General features: G+C 34.2%; 1 protein-coding gene across 1 annotated transcript in view; it reads left to right on the top strand.

The window, feature by feature from the left end:
* Positions 1–15,263, top strand: part of LOC306666234 (uncharacterized protein) — a gene marked incomplete at its 5' end in the record, with an annotated part of 32,141 nt that extends 16,878 nt beyond the window's left edge. Inside the window, 2 exons of the transcript XR_013765239.1 lie at positions 11,253–11,335; positions 14,911–15,263. The remainder of the gene's footprint in view (positions 1–11,252; positions 11,336–14,910) is intronic.
* Between the last annotated feature and the right edge of the window lie 1,276 nt (positions 15,264–16,539).

The following is a 16,539-nucleotide window of genomic DNA, read 5'->3' as shown; positions in this document are numbered from 1 at the left end:
TTAGTAGACTGGAAGTGTGGGAATAATAGCACAAATGAAACATTTCCTAGCTCCTGATTCAACTTCTTATATTCTACTTCATATAACTCTGGAGGAATCAGTATTGTTGTCAGAAACTTAGGGAATATGCATCGTTCTTTCATTTGTAGAATTTAGTTGAGAATTCTACCACTTACTTGCCATTAAGGAAAATACCAAAACAGTTCTATAGACTTAATCTTTTATAGAATAAGGGAAAAAGAAAGTAGTCTGATGTAAAAAATAAGGCTACCAATCAAGTGATAGAGAAGCCTTGCATGACTGTGACCTGGGTAAATGTCTGAACTTTGTCTGTAAAATAGATAATATTGCACACAAGAGTGAGTTGTAATGAAGATTAAATTATAATGAGGTGCAGGAAATTTCATGTGGGGCTAGGGACAGAGTGGGCTTGTTGTTGCTGTTGTTGTTTTAATAGTTCTCCTAATAATTTTTTTATTTTGTTCATTGTACACAAATGAGGTACAATTATCATTTCTCTGGTTGTACATGAAGTAGAGTCGCACCATTTGCATAATCATACATGTACATAGGGTAATGATGTTTGTCTCATTCTATTATTTTTCCTTCCCCCACCCCCTCCCCACCACTCATTTTTCTCTATACAATCCATCCTTCCTCCATTTTTGCCTCCCACTAATTTTCTTTCTTTATATATGGGTAACCATTTTGAAATTTGAGGGAAATGCTTATAACAAAATTCAGAGAAAATCTTACTCATGAGCTGGTTCACAAAATAATAAAGAGTTCTTATTGCTGATAAGCAGGAATGGGAACACAACATTCTAAAGTTATCTCACCTGTAGAAGTAGCCATATTACTTTGTATACTTAGAAGTTCTTTGATTTCTTTTCAAATAAGCCCAACCTAATATAAATAAAAATCAGGTTTTCAGTAAACAAAATTAGAAATTCATGCTGAAATTAAATCAAAGTAAAACTACTTGAAAAAGTATTTTACTTCAAGTAGAAAACTTGGGCTAACAATTTCTACCATCACATTTGGAAATGTCTAATGCATCCGCCATAATGAACTATACTTTATGTAATTAACCTTTTGGATAGAATAGAAGTCTGTTGGGTATAAACCTAGGATTGGGATAACTGGGTCAAAAGGTGGGTCCATTCAAAGTTTTAAAGGAATTAAAATTAGAACTACAGTAATGCAGTCACATCAATGTTTATAGCAGCTCAATTCACAATAGCTAGATTGTGAAACCAACCTAGATGCCCTTCAACAGATGAATGGATAAAGAAACTGTGGTATATATTCACAATGGAATATTATTCAGTCATAAAGAAGAATAATATCATGGCATTTGCAAATAAATGGATGGAATGGAGAATATCATGCTAAGTGAAATAAGCCAATCCCAAAAAACCAAAGGCTGAATGTTTTCCCTGATAAGTGGATGATGATATATAATGGGGGAAAAGGGGCAGGAGTGAGAAGAATAGAGGAACTTTAGATTATGTAGAGGAAAATAAGAGGGAGTGGAGGTAAGAAAAATGGTGGAATGAGACAGACATCATTACCCTATGTACACGTATGATTACACGAATGGTATGAATCTACATTATGCACAACCATAGAAATGAAATGATGTACCCCATTTGTGTACAATGAATCAAAATGCAGTCTGTAAAAAATAAAAATTAAAAAATAAATAAATTTTAAAAAGACAAAAAAAAGTCATTTGGGTCTCAGTATCAACTACTATTATTTTAAACCTAAAAGATTTCACTACAATATACTTCCATATAGGGTTGTTGTACATTGACCCTCATTACAGCATCTTAAGAAGGTTCTAATGTAATAGAAATATATTATACTATCATAAATGTACTGTAGAAAGTATGCATAGAATTATATCTTAAATATACTATATGAAATTTTCAATTACTATTTTACCATATTACCATTCATAATACTTGAGTTGTTTCCTCTAAAAATAATAGTATTGAAAATAGAAATCCTTCTACATTCTTTTTTATCTAATTCATGTACAAATCACTGACAAGCCTAGCTGTTACTTGACTTTAATTGTTCACCTAAAGTAAGCAACATAGAAATATTGACTTCATTAATCCAAAGCTACACTTTTCAGAAACCACATAGCTACTCTGTAAAATTTCTGGAAAAACTAAATGGAGATACAATCATTAAACTCTTATGAGCCAAATTCTTTATTATTAGCAGTTTGAAAGTTGAAGGAATCTGTTAAGATGTATGCATATTTTTTTATATATTTTTCCTCCCTTTTTAAGATATTGAAATCATATGTCCACAAAACTTTATCTGCAAATCCAAAATTCTAAATGATCTGAATGCCAAGTGGTTTTCTGAAATTCATTTGATGACAAACCTACCCTGACTAAACATGAAGTTATTTATGGTCCCTGTTTTGTATGCATATGGATGTTCATGCATTTCCCTGAAAAAATAGTCATGTCTTTAATAAAACTAGATATATGTACTCTATGGTAAGTGTTTCACATCACTGTCTAAAATCCTAAGAATTCTTGACTTTGATATACATCTAGCCCAATAATCAGGAAAGAGATTGTGACCTGGATTTCCTTCCGAATTGCTCTTATCTCTGATTTCAACTTTTTATCTGTTTCTATTTTTTAAAAATTCAGTTATTTGTATAACTTTAAACATCTGTTGTGTTTAGAAGTTGATCAGGAGTTAATAATTTAGCACCTCTTGTGAACTATCAAAAGTCAAACAAATTATTTTGGTTACAGAGAAGGGGAAAATACTAGATTTCAAATAGATGTGTGCATTTGAAAATAAAGATATTATTCCTTATTATGGAGAGAAGTAGGATGGTAAATTTTAGGCAAACTCATTTAAACGTACAGGTTTTATTTTATCAGCACATCTCATACAGCAGATGCCTGGCACTGTATACTAACTGCTAAGAGTCCTATGATTTTCTACCATAATCCAGCTGTTTTCAAAGTTTCTGATGGATAGTCCTTACTGCTCTGCCACCCTGCTCTGTGAATCATGTAATTGTTTACTGTCCTGGTCCATTTAACTCCCATTTAGGACCATATCTCATACATATCCAGAGTATTTGCCCTTCTTTCTTTGATCATAAAAGAAAAACCAAACAAAAGAATATTATCTTTAACAAATTTTGATGCATATGGAGTCCTTCTCTTTAAATACAGTGCTTCTTTTCCACACACAGAAGTTAAATTACATAAACAGTTCTTTTTAAAACATAGTTATAATGAATTTTTGTCCTTATTGTAAAGATGTTATAACAATCAAAGGATGAATATACAATTTAAGCAAACATGTATGTTAATGACATTTTAGATGGATTAAAAAATTGAAATTTGGAAGTAAACATCTCTAACTTGGTAAAATATCCAAATCAAGTCAGAAGGTTAAAAATGTTGCCCAAATTTGAAGCATACAATCTGATAAATTCCAGGCTTAAGTATGCACCTATGAATCAAGACTTAACATTTCTATCATCCCCAATTGTTTCTTCCAGACTAAGTCATCTTCCCTTCCATCCCACCTGGATCTCCCTGCTATTTTATGTATAGACAATCACCAATTTACATTCTGCCATTGTAGAATAATTTGCATTTTCTAGATTTTACAGCACTGGAATCTTACAATGTATATTCCTTTTTCATAAAACTCATTTTCTTCACTCAGTATAATTATTTTGAGATACATCTAAGCTGTTAGTAATTGATACTTTATTCCTTTTTAATGCTGGATAGTATCATATTGCATGGATATGCCACAACTTCTTTATCCATTTAATTGTTCGTAGATCGGTTTGGATTAATTCCAGTTCTTGTATTACAAATAAAGCCGCTGTAAATACTTCTGTATAGGACATAAGCTTTCATTTTTCTTGAGTAAACACATGGAGTGGAATGGATGGATCACATGGTAGGTGCATATTTGACTTTTCAAGTACCTGCTCATTGTTTTTCAAAGCAGTGGTAACATTTAACATTCCCATCAGAAGTGTATTAGAGTTCCAGTTCTCCACGTCTTCATCAACATTTGGTATGGTCAACCATTTAGTCTGAGACATTCAAGTAAGTGTATAGTGGTATTGAATTATAGTTTTTTAAAATTTTTATTTGTTCTTTTTAGTTATGCTTGATAGTAGAATGCATTTTGATATAAAGATAGAATAAATTGTAGTTTTAACATATTTTTCTGATGGGTAATGATGTTGAAAATCTATGGGATGATCTTTCATTTCATCTGTGTATCTTCATTTTTTTTTTTTTTTGGTACCAGGGATTGAAACCAGGGTTGCTTAACCACTGAATCACATCCCCAGCCATTTTTACTTCATTTTTATTTTTTATTTTGAGGCAGGGTCTTATTAAGTTGCTTAGGACTTCACTAAGCTGTTGAGACTGGTTTTGAACTTGTGATCCTCCTGCCTCAGCCTCCCCAGCCACTGGGATTATAGGCATAAACTATCACACCCACCTCATCTGCATTTCTTCTTTCAGGGAAATGTATTTTCAAATCTTATACCCGTACCTGAAAATTAACTCTATCTTTTAGAACCATTTTAGAATTACAAAAACACTGAAGTGAAAGAGTGAAGTATTCCTATATACCTGGGGTCCAGTTTGCCCTAACATCATATATTAGTATAACCTATCTTTTAAAATTAATTAACCAATATTGATATATTATCATTTACTAACATATATAATCTATTCATACTTCCTTATTTTTTACCTGTGTTTATTCCAGGATTCCATCCAGATCATCACATTATATTTTGTTATCATTTCTCCTTGGGCTCCTCTTGTCTATGACAGTTTCTTAGACTCTCCTTGTTTGTGATGTCCCTGATGAGTTTTGAGGAGTATAGATCAGATGTTTTGTGTAATGCTCCTATAATTGAATTTGCCTACTATTTTTCTAAGGACTTTGATCCAATTATAGCTTTTTGGAAAGAAGACAACGATGGTAAAGTTCCATTTTTATCATGTCATATTAAAGATGTTCACTAAAAATGTATCAATGTTAATGTTTACCTTTATCACCTAATTAAGGCAATGTTCATCTGGTTTCTACACCATGAAGTTACTCTTCTCCATCTTTTGCATGCTATACTGTTTGCAAAGAAGTCACTTTTTTTGAGGGCAAAATGTGTATACATACATTATTTGGAATTCAGCATAGGAGATTTATCCCGTGTCCTGCAGGGACTCAGACACTAGGAAACAGATTCCGGGATCCTGCCAGACAAAGGAAGATGTGAAGTGCAGTTGGAATGTAGACATGTTTTATGTGGAGGTAGCAGCAGCCCATAGCCAGCCCCCTGCTCCAGCCTTCAGCCCCTGAGTCTTTCCACAGGACTTATATGCCAGCCAAAGAAGGCCCAGTGCCCACATGTTACATAAGTGAGCACACGCTTACAAGCAGATGCTTATGGCCTTGAGTACATATGATGAATCCAGGTATTTATGAGCTTGACCACATATTAACACATAGCTGACCAGAAGTCTTGCTGAGGGAGCCTAACTATAGCCATCTTGGGTCTGCCCCACATCCCTTTTCCCACATGATTTAATTTAACATTTCATTTACATCAATAAGGACTGATTCATAAAGAGTTATTTTGTACTTTCAGTTTTATTTATTTAATACAAAACTTTCTTTTGTTGTTATTGCTTAAAGCATTCCAACTCTGGTTAATGGGAGGTCTTTCAGTTAGTACTTCTCCCTTTGACCCACCTTCTTGAATGAAGCCTCCTTTTTACTTTGTAAGAAGCACTTCCTTGCTTTGTGGTATAAAAGATGCTCCAGCTTTTTATTATTGCTACTCACTTTAAATTGTTGTTTCCTTGTTCATGAGATTTGAGTGTTCTTTAAACAATATTTGATACTAAATCTTTATCAAACATAGAATTTATACATAAAGTCTGTGGCTTGTCTTGATTTTTCTCAACAATGCATTTTGAAGAGCAGAAGGTTTTATTTGCTGAACTTCCACTTACTATAGTTTTTAATTTAAAAAAAAATTTTTAGTTGTAGATGACAAGTTTATTTTATTTATTTATTTACTTTAAGTGTTGCTGAGGACTTAACCCAGTGCCTCACTTGTGCCAGGCAAGTGCTCTACCACTGAGCCACAACCCAGCCCCTAGACTTTTTATAATTAGGTGCCAAAAACAGCCTTTTAAATAAATGTGCTGGAAAAACTGGTTATCCATACAAAGAAGAATGAAACTAGACCCTTATCTTTCACCCTGCACAAAGTGGATCAAAGATCTAGCAATTAGAACAGAAACTATGCAACTCCTACAGAAAATGTAGGGTCAACACACCAGCATATGAACACAGGCAACTACTTTCTCAATAGGACCCCTAAAGCTCAGGAAATAAGGCCAGAGTTAATAACTGAGATGGCATCAAATTAAAAAGTTTCTGCATAGCAAAGGAAACAACTAGGAATGTGAAGAAAGAACTACAGAATAAGGGAAAATCTTTGCTTATTTTCTTCTGACAGAGGATCAACATCCAGAACATATAAAAACTTTAAAAATCTTTACACCAAAAAAATCAAATAACTTAATTAATAAACAGGCAAATGAATTAAGTAGACACTTCTCAAAAAAAGAAATACAAATGACCAACAAATATACAAAAATATGTTTGACATCATTAGCAATTAGGGAAATGCAAATCAAAGCTACACTGAGATTTCATCTTACACCAGTCAGAATGGCAGTCCTGAAGAGTTCAAACAGTAATAAATGCTGAAAAGGATGTGGAGGAAAAAAACACTTTTATACTGTTCATGGGATTGTAAATTAATATAACCACTATGGAAATCATAATGGAGGTTCCTCAAAAGACGAAGTAAGGAAGTACCATATGACCCAGCTATACCACTCCTTTTTATTTATCCTAAAGAATTAGTCATCATAACTACAGTGGTACATGCATACCCATATTTTGCAGCACAATTCACAATAGCCTAGGTGTCCATCAACAGATGAATGGATAAAGAAAATACATACAGACAGACACACATACATATATACATGGAACTTTATTCAGCCATAAAGAAAAATGAAATTATGTCATTTGCAGGAAAGTTGATGGGACTAGAGACCATTATATTAAGCAAAATAAGTCAAACACAGAAGATCAAGGTCATATATTTTCTCTCATATGTGGATGCTAGAGAGAAAAAAGGAAAAGGAAGGTGAGAATAGGGAATCTCATGAAAATCCAAGGGAGATCAAGAAGAAATGGGCTAAGGGGGAGAAGAAGGGGAGGGAAGGGGTAAATGCTGGGTTGTGATATTGGCCCAATTATATTGTTATATTGACTGCATATATGAATATGTAACAATAAATCTGATCATATGAACAACTATAAGGCACCAATAAAATTGTGGGAAAAAACCCAGAATTCTTTTTATTTTATTTGATAGACAATGATTTCAGTTTTTAATGTAAGAAATCGGTGCCTAATCCACTTTCATGAATTTTTCTACTACTTTTCTCCTTGATTTTTGATAGTTATACGTTTTACACCCAAGTTCATGACTTACTATCATCCATCAGGCTAGGGATTTAACCAAGGAGCACTGTGCTACCACTAAACTACATCCTCAGATCTTAGGATTCATTTAGATTTTTCTTTATGTATGTAGGATGAGGTATGGCTTTGCCGTTCACTTAACTAATTAACTAATTAATTAATTTTGGTGCTGGGGATTGGACCTGTGGTCTTGTGCATACCAAGTAAATATTGTTCTGCCGAGGTCCACTGCAGCCCTCACTTATTTCAGCATGTTTAGCCCAATTTGATGGAGAGAATAGTGAATTCCCTTGCACCTTTGCCAACACACGATTGGCCATATTGATGTGTGTCTACCTCTGGGCTCTGTATTTTCTTTCTTTGATCTTTTTTTTTTTTTTTTTTTTTTTTTTTCTTCACCCCTGTGCCACACTGTCTTGATTATTGCACCTCTACATTGTCTAGAAATCAGGTGATACACTTCTTCCAACTTGGTTCTGCTTTTTCAAATTTGTTCTATTTGCACCCATTACATTTTATTTTGTTATGGGCAGGAGTTGGGATCTAGTTTGAGTTCCACTGAGTGGAAGAATGAACACTTGAATGTCCCCACTGAGGTAAACAAGGGAGCAGAAATTTTATTTCAAAGGAAAATGAGAGAAAAATTCAGAATTCCCATCGTAGCATGCCTGGGAGGGCCAAGAGTGCCATTTAAGTCTTACAGCCCTCTTCCTATTAAAGGCATGTAAGAAGTTGATTAGCTTCTTTTCATTGGTTTTGATATTTCAATTGTTTCAGATTATGCAGTCACTTTCAGCAAGATGGAGACTTCTGCCCTGTGATGGCTAATTTGAATTGTCAACTTGATTGGATTAAGAGATGCCAAAGATTAAAAGGCTTCTGGGTGTGTCAGTGAGGGTGTGTCTAGGAATGATTGACACATGGAATAGTAAATTGAAAGGGAGACTCTTCCTAAGTGTGGACAGCACCATCCAATAAGGATGGTGGCTTGGATGGAATGAAAGTTGGAAGAAAAAGGAAGCAGCAACAGATACGAGCTCCATTCTTTTTTAAAATTTTTTAAATTTTTAAATTTTTAAAATTTTTAAAATTTTGTTCTAATTAGTTATACATGACAGTAGAATGCATTTATGCATTTTGATAAATCATAGATAAGTAGAGTATAATTTCTCATTTTTCTGATTGTACAGATTGTAGGATCGCCATGTTTGCCTTAGGATGTCAGACTCTTGCTCCTTCACTCTTCCAAGGTGGATTCTGCCAGTGATTCTCCAGGGAGTTTCCAGAATTCCTGTGTCTTGGACTTGGGTAGCACTTTCGATCTCTCTTGTTCTGAGGCTTCCACCTCTTGAACTGCACAGCTACCAATTCTTCCAGCTCTCTAGCCTACAGACAGCCATTGTGAACTATCCAGCTTCTGGTCCTATAAGCCAATTTAATAGATCCCCTTTTTATAATCATACTTCCTACTGATTCTGTTCCTCTAGAGAACCCTGATTAATACATGCTCTTCCTGAGAAACAGGAATCGTCTTATAACATGTTGGGCCCTCTTGATGTCTTTACTGTCCCTGGCCTACTCACCACTTCCTACCCTTTTCTATCTGTTTCGGAAGGCATTTTTAGAATATTTGTTTTGTGAGTACTCATTATTTTCAAAAGAAGTCCATAAGTTTTAGGAAATCTGTTGGAAAGATGACCCATGCCCTTGAAAAAGGGGCAACAAAACAGTAAATATCACATTGAGAAGGAAGAAATAGAAATAATAAAAACAAAAAGGAATGCTTCATGTAATTAATAAAGTAATGGGTATCTGTGAATTAGGTTTTTTTTTTTATTCTTAAAAGGGAAACTATTTTAAGTGATAATAAATATTCAAGGCTGATGATAGCCTAGAAAAACAGGCATTACCATACACTGCTAGGGAGAGGCTAACTTGATAAGCTTTCTGCTTTGCAGTCTGTGTTAAATTTTGGAGGTTTTCCTCAGATGTGCTTGAATTCATAACCTGATGCTGGTGTTATGAAACATGGGGAATGAAAGAGTTGGTGGTTAGTGGGCGGAATTTTAACTATTCAGAATTTACTCTTTGAGATAAGGCTAGTACTTCAGTATCTCTAACAAAACCTGTGTCTTCTGTTGGAGTGGGAGAAGTCAGGTGAATGGGTTCCAAGGCATACCTCTGACAGCACTGGTACCAGAAGCAAACATGTCACCAATCTTTCCAGGATTCCGAAGACTGACCCAGCTAGTTGCTCTTTAATATTCTCCTTTGCAGCTCTTAGATTTCGTCTTGCTCTGCCAATTTGATTACCACTCCTCCATCTGTTTTTCATCTTCCAAAAATTCATTCACATCTCTCACTTGCTGTTGTCTTCTCTCTAATTCCTTTTGTCCTTGCAGGTTTATTCTTTTATTAGCAATAGCTTTCATTACTTTTATTTCTAGAGGGAGTGAGAATAAGCAGTAGAGTTCAATCTGCTGCACTAATATGAAACCTGCTTCCTAAAATTACCATAAGAAATATGATTTAATTTAAAAATTTAAAAAGTTGCTTTAAAATGAATGCTAAATTTGACAGATGAGAGAGCAGCTCCATTTCTTTATTTCTATGATCCTATAATTAAGCATGAATCAAACAGAGTAAATTGACTTTTATAATGTCCACATCCCATATCAAAAGAGCCCTATCAAATACTGTATATTGATAGTTCACTTTCTGATTTTAACTGGAAGTTGGACTCTTTTTTGGGGGAAGGGGTACCAGGGATTGAACTCAGGGTCACTTGACCACTGAGCCACATCCCCAGCCCTATTTTGTATTTTATTTAGAGACAGGGTCTCACTGAGTTGCTGAGTGCCTCACTTTTGCTGAGGCTGCCTTTGAACTCTCAATCTCCTGCCTCAGCCTCCTGAGCCACTGGAATTACAGGCCTGTGCCACTGCACCCAGCTTGGAAGTTGGATTCTTAATGTGCTGAACTACTGTTGATTCAGGATGGCTGCACAGGGCTTCCAGGTGGCAGAATGAACATCAGTATCTTGTGAAGGAAATCTTCAGGGCTTAATTCAGGGAATGTTTGCAGTTTGCATCTTCTAAGTCCAAAATGTGGGGGAATTTATGAAAGAAACAACTTGATAACAGTATTAGAATTTTTTTTTTTTTTTTTTTTTTTTTTTTTTTAACCAGCTAACCACTAGAAAAGTTCTGGAAAAATGTTAACTGACATGATAATTTTTTTAAAACTCTCTTGGCTTATGTAGGATGCTATTGATTTGTTAACATGGATCAACTTTTACAGATGTTTTCCTAAAAATGTGGAGATAGAAATTAAGTTTAATTAATGCTATCTGATGTGTAAATACCTACCATATGAATGTACTTACAGGTTTATATTTTCCTGTGGACTATAATATTGTACTGTCAATGAGAAGCTTTATCTCTTCGGCTCTATAATTGTTTTCATTTCCATTAAAAGAGAAAGGCACAAATAATAGATAGAATGAAAGCATGCAATCTATGTTATGTCACTGAATCCTTGATATCTATTAAAACTCCACCTAAACTTGTAATTCCCTTGACAGAGCACGTAGGAAGGCCTTTCTCCAGCTGCTGTTTTTGCTGATGAGATGCCAAATGTCTTTACAGATACATCTTCAAAAAAAGAGGGGGTGGGGAGATGGGAATGCAATTACCGGAGCTCTGCTCTTAAAAGAAGTGGTTCAGAAAAAGTGAGTGATTTTATACTTACTTGATCACCACACAAGGCTGATTTTAAATGATGTTCCTTAACAATAAAAGACAGTTTTATCTGATTTTTAAATATTGGTTTATAGCTAATAAATGATGTATGAAATGTCGGTCAACTGCCACTCAAAACTATGGAGCTTCATTCTGGCAAGATTTTTTTCATTAAAAAATCTTTAAATTTTTAAACTTTGCACACTCTTTTCATTTACTTGGAATCCAATTTATTTTTACACATCAATACTGTGAGCTGTGCTCTGAAGACCTGATATGCTACAACAAATATAGAAACATTCATTATATAAATATTACTTATTTTCATGCATACCTTGTTTTGTGTATAATAATGTAACAAAGGAATAGCATTGGTGTTGTAAATAAAAATGCTAAATCCAGAAACAAAAATTTTATGAATTTCCTGTTTTCAGTTAAAAAAAATCTAAATCATTTTTATTACTCCTGTTCACACTAGCTTCCAAATAACTTGCTCCCGATTGATATTGGTTTGGATCAATACTTTTATTTGTGAACATATTATTGGCATTAATAGTCTTTGATGAGGATCAGCATATAAAAAAAATCTAACTTTAAACTTAGGATTTTAGAAATATTTATTGTTTGCATCTTGCTAAATTCTTTAGGGGTTTGCAATCAAGATTATAACTTAGGAAATAGAAATCTCCAAAGGCAAAAGCAAAGTAAACAAAATAACACGGTTGTTCAACTGTTGCCTTTTTCCCCTTCTCTCCTCCTTTCTCATCTCTTTCTCTCTCCTTTCCCTTCAGCCTCCCTTTTCCTTTCTTCTTTTTTTTTATGATAATAAACCTAGCAAATTGAGTTCATAGCTATTTGAGTTTGGATGATATTTCTTATTCATCATTAAGTTCATTTATGCATCTGTTTTTTAAAGCATCAAATTGTTACAAAAGGTTGTAGGAAAAATAAAACCGCCTCTGAGGCTGGGCAATACATTTTTACTGTTCTTGAATATAGGTGTAAATTAAAATGGAATAAAACAACCAAGAGCAAACAAGGTAAGAATTAAAAACACTTTGTCTTTGTTCTTTCATTTCCTTCACCACAGAGTCTAATCAATACTTTACAACAGGGTTAATACGCTGTCTTCAAACATGCTATTATTCTTTCACAAGAGCACAATAACTTTATTAGTTATGCTGTCTGCAATGTTTCCAAAGTGACAAGACTAGGCGGGTGTGTCGATCGCAAACATTTCTTGGTGCCCTCTGTTGGAATATTTTTATTATACACCAACATTAGAACAAGAACCATACAGCTGCAGGTGATTTAATGGTGGATGTTCCAATTTTAATTAGTATAATTAACTGAAACAAAACAAAACCAAAAAGGAGGGGGGAATTACTCTTTCCACTCACTAGTTATTGAATATTCAGATCTTACATCTGCTCTTCATTCAAGTGAATCCTGAGTTGCATTACTTGTTTCAAAGCAGTCTTAGTTTTAACTCATATAAGAACAATAATTCAACTTCTTTCTGGATATTTTAGCAGAGCTCAATGTTGCTTTTTGTAAGTAACATTTGCATATGAGTTTTTGTGTTTCCAAAAATATGTCTAAAGTGAAAGCAAAATTATCTGAGCACCAGTTGATTCCATTGCTAAGGTTTGCATTTCAACCTGCATTTTACGGATGAAAACAGAAAACTCTTTCTCTCTGGTGGTTGTCTTAACATCATTAAAATGACTAATATTGAAATATTCTAATTGAGAAACAAATCAAATACCAGGAGTTCAACATTTATAGCCTATATAATATTGTATTAGATAACTCGCAGCCATGATTTCAAACGGAAGGGGAGGAAAAACATCTATTACGGGGTGAATTGTGTTACCAAAAAAAGATGTTGAACTTGTAGCTTAGCACCTACGAATGTGACTTTATTTAAAAATAGGGTCTTTGTAGATGTAATCAAGTTAAGAAGAGGCCATCTTGGATTACACATGACCTCATCAATGCTGGGTTCCTTATAAAAAGAGAAAACAGAGATACAGAAACACAAAGATATAGACATGAAGGAAGAAGGCTACGTAAGGATGGAGGCTGAAATTGGAGTTAATTTGCCACAATTGAAGAAATCCCAAGGATTACCAGTTATGACCAGAATCTAGTAGAGCAAGGAAGGACCCGTCCCCAGAACCTTTAGAGGCTTCCTGGTCCTGCCAGCATCTTCTCTGTAGCTTCCAGCCTTCAGAACTGTGAGGCAATACTTTTCTGTTTTTTAAGCCACACAATTTGTTTTATTTGTTATTGCAGCACTACGACACAGGTAAGGTATTCTCCAGTCAGGGGAGATTATAGCTAAAAAGATTCTCTTATAAATGAAAGTCCTAAAAGCCCCCATACCACATGACTTGACTAGGGGTGTAGGCAATGCTGAGGAAACAATTTGTAGGAGAGGAAGACATGACAACTGCTTTTGTATGCGATGACAAGAGGACAATTACCTAACACCCAAACACTGAAGCCAATGACCAATGTGCAATAACAGGGCTCATTTTGACTTTCCCAAACACTGAGATTCTAAAAAGGGAAAGTGCAATATGTGCATCATTACCTTATCAACTACTTAACATGGCTGATGTTCTCTTTTAAGAACATTCTTTGGGCAAATACCAAAGTGAAGAATCATCAAATACAAAAGAGGTCCTTGAGTGAAAGTTTCAAATGTTAGAACTAGAAGTCTTAATACCAATCATATAACCTTATTACTGTTTGGTCTTTTGCCCTGGCCCTTGATTTTTATGCTTTGGCACTGGCTTATTACAATCCAGCATCAGTTTGCAATATTACTTGTAAATATTAGGAGTCCCTTAATACTGAGAGAGCAAAATAAGGATGATCCAAAGAGGATAAAGTATTAGATTGATGGAGCAAGAAGATAGAAACAGAACTAATAGACAGATTGCGTACAATGTAATTAAAAGATAGCATATTATAATCAAGGAGAGGAAATAAACATAGGAGAGGAAATAAATATAGGAAAGGAAACAGAAGAAAGAAACTAAAGACAGTGTCCTGGAAACAATAAAGGAGATAGAAGTAATATTTGAGGCAGGAAAAAAATGACCTAAACTGAATATGAGAGCAATATTTTAGAATAATATACAGGATCATAATTCCAAAAATATCCATATAAAGTGATAATTTAATTCAAACAACTATTAAACAATTATGTCTATACAGCTTATTTTTAATCAAATATGCTATTGGAGAGTTTTGTAAAAGCTTTGTCAGAACTGTACAGAATAGATGTTTAGAGGTCACAGCATTATTATTAAGTTAGCATTGTACTTGCTAGTTGAATAAACTCAGGAATGATAGGTTCACTAAGCTTTTCTCCTTTAGATATTTTTAATAGGAATTTCTATGATATTTAGTTAATTAGTGTTTATAAAATAATCACTCACAAAATGTGATACAAAGTTTCATAGACAACTCTCAGAATTTTGTGTGTGTGTGTGTATGATAGTATCCACCCATAAGCAATACAATGCCTTTTTGTTCTTGTTTTGTTTTGCAGAAAGCCTTAGATACTCAAATAACGTTCACACTCAATTACTCCTGTGATAGGAACAGGCTCATGTGCTGCTGTGAACAGTAAGAGGCACAGAGTATGCAAGAAGAAAAAGGAATGGAAGAAACACTTTATAATTTATGAAGATCTGCTGTCAGTAAGTTATCAAAAAAGCAAGCAAGCAAACAAACCTATAGACACAATTACTATAAGGACATTACATTCCTGTTTGCTTTTCTCTATGCTATTTTCTCCTTTGTTCCAATCATTTTCCATATTCCCATTTTGTTTGTTACCTAAGTCCTTAAAATAATTAAATTTTTAGAATGCTATTAGCCTGAAAAATGCATATTCTTTCCATTCACATTGGTCTATACTACCTTTTTTCCTCTTTTCATAATTTCTCCCCTCTCCCCTCTATAACCTAACAGGCACTTTTGTTTTGTCACCATTCAAATTATATTTGTTATAGACCTATACATATTACACCAATTTGCTAATTTTCTAAAGAACTGTCCATCATGTAAACATTATCCTTACAGTTTATTATTTCATAAAGATAAGGATAATTTTACCTTTACAATGAATAAATGAGGGATGAGGGATGATCTGGGATGATGAATATCAAGTTCAATTTCAAATTTACTCAAATTCCTCTGTACGATGGGGGATAAAATATTTCTTTAGGAGTGTATTGCACATATATATTTCTTTACAGAATATATGTAAAGAATTAAAAAGTCAAAAGCTATGCATCTCAGATTGTGGCAGAGGCTGGCACCTTTGACAGTTCTCATTCCTCCCAGTTACTTCTTCAAATACCCAGGACTAGATGCCTTTGACTGTTTCTAAAAGGATTTAAACAATTGTTTTCTGTTCAAGTGCAACACACAATCTATTCTCAACTAACATTTTAGTGGATATTGTCTATGAAGATGATTCAGATAGGCCTTGGGAAAAAGAGAGAGAGCCTTAAGAAAGCACAGAGCCTGGGATTTCAGAGAGACTCTCAGGGAAGACACACAAGGTGAAGGAGCACAGGACAAAATGTCTTACTTTGATGGCCCTGCAAACTATATGTGCTACACAAATGTTCAGGTGTCCAAATCGTTGGCACAATGTCCTTCATACCTTTCATCTCCTTCTGTAATTTAGAATTTCTGACCATTTGATTTCAGAGACACAGGGAGTTTTCCCTCTTCCATATCCTCCCAGATACTTTTACTGAGACATCCTTGAAAACATATTTGTTTGCTATGGACTCAGATGTATTAAATAAATTTGCTATTTGGAAATAAAGTATAAAAATTTTATGAGAAAGACTTGGGTCTCCTCTTTGGGTTATTTTATAGTTTGACTCTAAAAGACTGGTTTCCTTTTTCTGATTTGGGTTGTCATCTCTATAGCACAATTCTTCATTCTGTTGCTGCACACCATAACATTCAGACAATTCTTTAATTTTTTAAAATATATCTTTTGATTACTCTTTTTTCACCTTCGTTTTGTGTTTATTTTTTCCTCAATAAACCTGTGTTCTTTATATCCTTCTATAGGATGTTCAAAGTCACCCCCCCTGCCCAATCAATGACAGAGGAGAGAGTTTTTGCTCATTCTTGTTCCTCACTCTTTTCCGAA

The sequence above is a fragment of the Sciurus vulgaris genome (genome assembly GCF_902686455.1).
Source record: "Sciurus vulgaris genome assembly, chromosome: 7".
Lineage (NCBI taxonomy): Eukaryota > Metazoa > Chordata > Mammalia > Rodentia > Sciuridae > Sciurus > Sciurus vulgaris.
The sequence above is the reverse complement of the archived record's forward strand: the minus strand, read 5'-3'. Positions and strand labels throughout refer to the sequence as shown.